At 37.1% G+C, this 6,295-nt stretch overlaps 1 long non-coding RNA gene across 1 annotated transcript; it reads left to right on the top strand.

Moving 5' to 3' along the window:
- Nucleotides 1–7: 7 nt before the first annotated feature.
- Nucleotides 8–4,863, top strand: LOC122068208. The gene is made up of 2 exons (XR_006137005.1): nucleotides 8–3,282; nucleotides 4,348–4,863. It is a non-coding gene; the product is annotated as an uncharacterized LOC122068208 (long non-coding RNA).
- The last annotated feature ends 1,432 nt before the right edge of the window (nucleotides 4,864–6,295 follow it).

The raw sequence follows: 6,295 nt of genomic DNA, 5'->3' as shown, positions 1-6,295 counted from the left end.
ATGAATTGGAGCTACCATCTATTGTTTTCCCCAAATCCACTGCAGTTTTTTGATCCCTACTTCTGAAGGTTCGCATTACTCTTCTAATGTAGGGATGCTGATAATGTGCCTGTTGTCTCCCCTCTTTTCATCTCATGTAAATAGGTTAGCCTATTTTGTCATATTTATTTTCACTTAGGTTCATAAAATTTCTTTGCTGTTGCCTATCAAAAGAAGGGAATAAAAAGGAGGAAGAAGACATGAGCAAGATCTTATAGCATCTTAGCATGCGACAAATTGTCTCTAGTCCCGTTGATGGACAATGACTTGGAGACCATAGGAGTATATTTTAAAGATACAATTCAGTTGCCTTGTGTCCAATATGGTAAATTTAATGTCTTTTGCGATGGAACTTCATATTAACAACAAAGCTGAGAATAATTTTCCTATTGAAGAGTATACTTCGGAGATGATTTGATCTTGTCATGTATTGAAATGATAAGTGTCTGTCAGAAGCTATGGATTTTTTTTTTTTAAAAAGATCTGTAAAATTTTGGCCTTCTGATATGCCATGTTGCTCTAAGACTCTGTAAGGATGGAATTTTCTTCCTCCAATGGATCATGTGAGCGGAACTTTATGAACTATAGGTTGTCATCTCTTGTCTATTTCTTCAATTGCTGATGTGTTTAAGGCTATCTTTTCTGCCTTTCTCTGGATATCTTATTGAAGATTGGCATAGCAGGGTTTTGATGCTTGGAGTGAGGACCTTTGTGTGGAAGGAGATGAACCAACTATTTTTTTTTTTTCAAGGCAAAGGTGTGGCATTTTGTAATGTTGCTACCAATGCACCTTTGATCATGTTCATCAACAGCCCATTGTTACATTACACTGCTCTCCACTACTATGGTGTTTTTTCTACAGCCGATGACCAACAGTGCACACCACACTGTTCCCATCCCAAAGGCTAAATGTTGAATGGTGTGCTGGAGCCCACTACCGACTTCAGAAAACTAAATTTCAGTGGTTCATCTCAGAGTAACCCACACCGGACAAGGTGGTTGGAGGCTTTCCGAAGATGAGGAATGTTTGCTTACTTATAATTTACACTCCTGATTTAGTGAAAAAAATATTCTATACACTTCTGTTATACTAGCAGTGGGATCAAAGAGACTTGAGCTTGACAGTTTCAACTGTGGGCGCTTAAACTGGCAATATCCTCACATTCAACAAGAGGAAGATACTCTCATTATTGATATACTACTAGACCAATCTAGCATTCTTCCAGATAGATCATAGACACAAAGGTTGATGATATATGATCAAGTCAAAGAAGTGTTCTGTGGATGGCTGGGAACTTTCAAGACTCTGACATATGTACCGTCCATGTACTGTAAATACCCCACTTAAGGATGATACTCAGGGCACATCCTTAGAAGTGTGCCTTGTAGCAGCAAGTCTGGTTTTCGACCAAAACAAGAATTTTTATAAAATTGGGAACCTATTTTGGTCATTAATTCTTGGAAGGGAACTTTTTGATTGAGTTTTTCTGTTTATTTGGAAGGAAACATTACTTCCGTGCAACCATGGAAGGCTTTAGAAGGCTAAGTGGAAGTTCAATGCCATCCAGATTGGATCTTTCTAGGTTTCCCGTTCAGATATAGATTGCTGTTTCCTTTGAATTTCTTGCATCATTGGTTGCTGCTTATGCATACAGTTCAGTTTTATTTCTTGTTGAGGCTAACAGCTAATATTGTTGTCAGCTATATGTTGAATGGCATCATTGCTTCTGGTTGGCATTGTCATATTTGCTGTCTGGGTTTCCTTTTGCTACTTGTAATTTTGGGCCTATGCTGTAAATCCTTGAGAATTTATACTAGTAACTAACAATCAATACGCAGCATGAAAACCATATCTTCGGTATTCTTGTTTTGGTGTTTCCTTGTTCATGTTTTTATATGCTCTTCTTGCTATTTAAACATTGAAAAAATTACTGATGTTTTACCAAAAATAAATAAATAAAATAAAATAAAATAAAAAAAGTTAATAATGTTCTTATAGTATGATTGTTAAGACATTATTAAGCTGTTGGCAAAGAGAAGTGGGTTGGGTAGGGAAGATAACAAGAATTTGAGAGTGGGCAAGTTTGAAGCTCATCAGATAATTTAAGCTTTTCCATTTCTGAGATTAAAAAAAAAAAGCAGCAGGAATTGATTATGCAGTTGCATCTCTATGGGATTTTGATTCTGAACCCTTTCCTTTTGTTGGCCAAAACAAACTCATTCAAGAATGCACTGGGATAACTTGGCAAGGCATAAATCTGCTCACAGAAGCATGGAAATAGCAGATCTCATGGTTTACTGGTACTTACCTTGAATCTAGACCCTCTTTGGTTCCATCAGACAAATTGCTTAATGATGTTTGAACGCCAAGTCTTCAGTAGTTCATCTGGCCTCGACTTAAATAAATTCTCTATCTTTTGCCTTAAATTTTATTTGTATCGGTAGGCCATCAGGGTCAAATCACTACTAAATGTCAGTACTTGATTTCATTTATTTCCATTCTTAGTTAATTACTACTTACAATTATTATCTTTTCCTCCTGGTAGCATCTCTATGATCTTCCCAGTCTGAACCATAGCTGTTGCATATTATAAAAGTTGTTGCTGACTGACATATAGTCACTCTTTTACCTGTATGGAGGCCATAGTTATCAAGGCATCGCCTAGGATTTTTCTTGGGTCCCAGGAGACGGCACATCTTGTTGACACTTCACGAGTTTACGTTGAATTTTTTTTTTTCCGAGTATGCTTATATTATATCCTATGCTTTGTCTGTTATATGTTAGTTTTCTCATAATAATGTCATTAGCAGATTAATTATATCATATTGCAGCTTTGATGTTGCATATAACCATATGATTATATTATAATTCATTGCTATTTGGCGTATAGTTGTATATTACATGCCTAGAGTGCCTAAGCGGGCACTTTGGTGCCCCTCTAATGCCTTTGGGTTCACCTAGTTGCCTTGACAACTATGATGGAGGCCCAATTAAAATGAAAGATTCCAATGTGTAAACAGAAAGTCTTACGTCATTCTTTCATCACCAGATTCCTTTGGAACTGTTGATCATATTTTTTGTAGTGCAAGTAAGCTCCCACTAATTGTTACAATGCCATTGCTATTCAGCACAGTTGTGCATCGTGCGGGAGGACTTCCTGAGGTGGAAGACTCTTTTTGTGATCATTAGGAGGCTTCTAAAGCTGGAAGAAATTCTTAGATTGTGATTGACATTTAGTGCAGGTACATTTTTTTTTTTGGGGGGGGGGGGGGGACTACAACTCATTGAGGCTGTAATACATTGAGTGAACAAAGTAAGCTTTCAGTCTGCAGAAAATCTAATTCACCTACTTTTTGCCTGCTCTCCCAGAATTTTCAAAATATCAATCCCCTTCCGATTCCATCACCATTTGAAGATGGACTTCCACTTAGATCTGATGTAAAAGTTAGTACTGAAGATCCCTTAAACATCTACTAGGATGAGTAAATCACTGTGACACTTTGTCCTCCAAGGAGGCCGATGAATCTATGTGGGTCTTGTGCAATCTGTAAACCAAAAACCATTGACCTTAGTTCCACTATGTTGGATGTTGTTTTACCAACCAGGCCTGAATACCCTCTCGCTATATTTTCTTAACTTTTTCTTCAGACCCCAACCCCATTTCTGCAGGCATCTGGTTTCTCATTGAACTTGTATCACGCTTGAAACTTTATTGTCTTCGTTTTCCCTACACATAATGCTTCTGGTCACAAGATTCCTTGGAATGTTACATGCCTGCTTTATGAAAAGAAATCAAACATGATAGAGGGATCATGATTTGGTATTGGAGGCACTTGCTCGGGCAATCACTGACGTTGTATGGGTTAATTTATATAATTATTAAACATAAAAGAAGTAATTGGGTTGATATAACAACCCAAACAGATCAGATTGGCAGATTTGGTCTTTTGCATCCCTGATCCTCCTTTGTACCTGTAGAACTTTTAGGAATTCAAATCTTAACATGAGAACTCCAGTGAATCACATGCAAATATTGTACAATGTTCATGAGATTTAATGTAATTTGCTGAGTATGATTGTTCCTTTATTTCTCGAAGTATGTCACCATTGCACATTTCCCAGCTTTCTGTACTTTTTTTTACTCATATTGGCATGCACTTTTTTTAGTAAGGGTTTCTGTTCTATGCAATCCGTAGCCAGCATAAAATAGTGAGTGATGATAAGTTCTATTATCTATTTCTATCTTTGTTAATTAATATGCTGATAAACAGGTGTTAACCAAGTTTTTGATGTGGCATACTTACCAGATGTAATATAGAAAATGCACAATTGGTGACCCCTGATGATTCTTGGAAAGTGGTGTTTCTGGTTGTTGCATCAGATGGTTGTTGTGAAGCAGACCATTCTCAAAGCTTCTTACCTTCCTGCCAGTGGAATGTGTTTGTTTTCAAGTTGCAGAAAGGCTATGACCTTTTAACTTGGAACTTGATTGTTTGCGAGTTCCTCTCTTCCAGCATGATTTGTATGATAATGTTAGTAGATTAGTGTTGGTTAGCAACTGTTGGTTTGGTTTGTGTAGCAAATGTACATCCCTGACTATTGCTATTCATCTTTGCATCACTGACACTAGTTAGATTTCATTGGTGGCTGCAGTTGTTACTTGTTTGCATTCAACTGAGAAAGGGTTAGATTTAACTTATTTAGGATTGGGTCTTCATATGCTATAGGTGTGCTAAGTTGGCAATTTAGTGTTTGATGGCAGTGTCTGTATATGATGGTAATGTTTGTAATGCTAATCAATGGAGTAATTGCTTCATACTAAATATTTTTCAGTAGGTTGTGTGAACTTGTTATAATTCTTCGATTGGCTCGAAGATTTGTAGCATGCTAGTAGAAGTTGATTAATTTAATTAATTAGTGACTGGATGGATTTGGAATGTAGGAGAATATCTATGTGAATATGGATCCCAACTTAATTCCTTGCAGTTAATTCAACTATGATATCTCTGTTCAAATCCGATTCTAATGATCCCCAGAAAATTGTTGATGAAGCTTGTTGGTCTAGAAACTGGACAGAATACAAGAAGTGAAAGATTGAACTCTGCTTTTAGAAATTTGGGCCAGTTCAAAGTCCAAACTGACAGGCTTGTCTGTCTGTACATGTAAAACTATAATGATCAGTAAAGGTTTGGAGATCAAGTAAAGCACAACCACTCCAATTGTTGCACGAAGATTGCTACTAAAAATCGACGTATCAGATTACGCGCTGCTATTGTCTATAAATGCTTCCTTTGTTTTTTGGATGAATCAGTGGCTTCCTGTTGAACGAAAGCAGAGCAGGGGCATATTTACCAGATTACCAGCCCATGTCGGAGAGCTTATAGGCGTTTAAGTGGCGATTATTACCTTGAAAGATGCATGGGAAATGGTGGATACAGGGGTCCCTACCGTTAGATGGGTTGAAGCTAAATGGTTGGACGCTCAAGTCTCAGAAAGGGGCTGATCTCACAAAACACCATCTAGTGTATAAAAAACAAGGTGTGATACGTGGAGAAGCTTTAAACAAAAGGATCTAGTTCAATCTTTCAATCTTTCAATCTTTCAATCTTTCAATCTTTCAATCTTTCTGACAACTCCACTGTAGAAAAGAGTACCCGATATTGAATTATAAGACCACTGTCCGGATGAAAAGTATTTTTGGATTGCGGAAAGATGGACTGTTGTAACAAACCCGCGCTGATGTTGAAGGCAATGAATCAAAATAGGTTGAGTCATATCAGAAGTACGTATCCTATGTTTTACCTCCAAGATAAAATAACATTTGATTTTTGCTTAATTGCACACAGAATCTGATTCTGTGTGAGAGAAAAGTTAGGATCACTAAATATGGTTTTGTAACGTTGTTTGTATGCAACGGTCCGAATAGAGAGAGAGAGAGAGAGTGTGTGTGAGTGAGTATTGACAAAATATAATATATATATATATATATAGATGTACGGATACATATGTGTGGGTGCTACTATACACGTATAGAGGTACCTATGGACCTGTCTATGTATGGACACCTACCTATACACATGAGTAGGTATGTATGTTAAGGGTGTTAATTGGTTCGGTTTTGGTTTAAACGGTGTGGATCGGTTCGGTTCACATTTATTTGACTAAAATCATAACCGTACCATTTACTAAACGGTTTCACTTTTTGAAACTGTGATCGTTTAGTAAATGGTTTCGGTTTTCACGGTTTCTAAACGG

Source organism: Macadamia integrifolia, unplaced genomic scaffold (assembly GCF_013358625.1).
Source record: "Macadamia integrifolia cultivar HAES 741 unplaced genomic scaffold, SCU_Mint_v3 scaffold3571, whole genome shotgun sequence".
In the NCBI taxonomy this organism is placed as follows: domain Eukaryota; kingdom Viridiplantae; phylum Streptophyta; class Magnoliopsida; order Proteales; family Proteaceae; genus Macadamia; species Macadamia integrifolia.
Note: the sequence above shows the minus strand (reverse complement) of the source record. Positions and strands in the feature narration are given on the sequence as shown.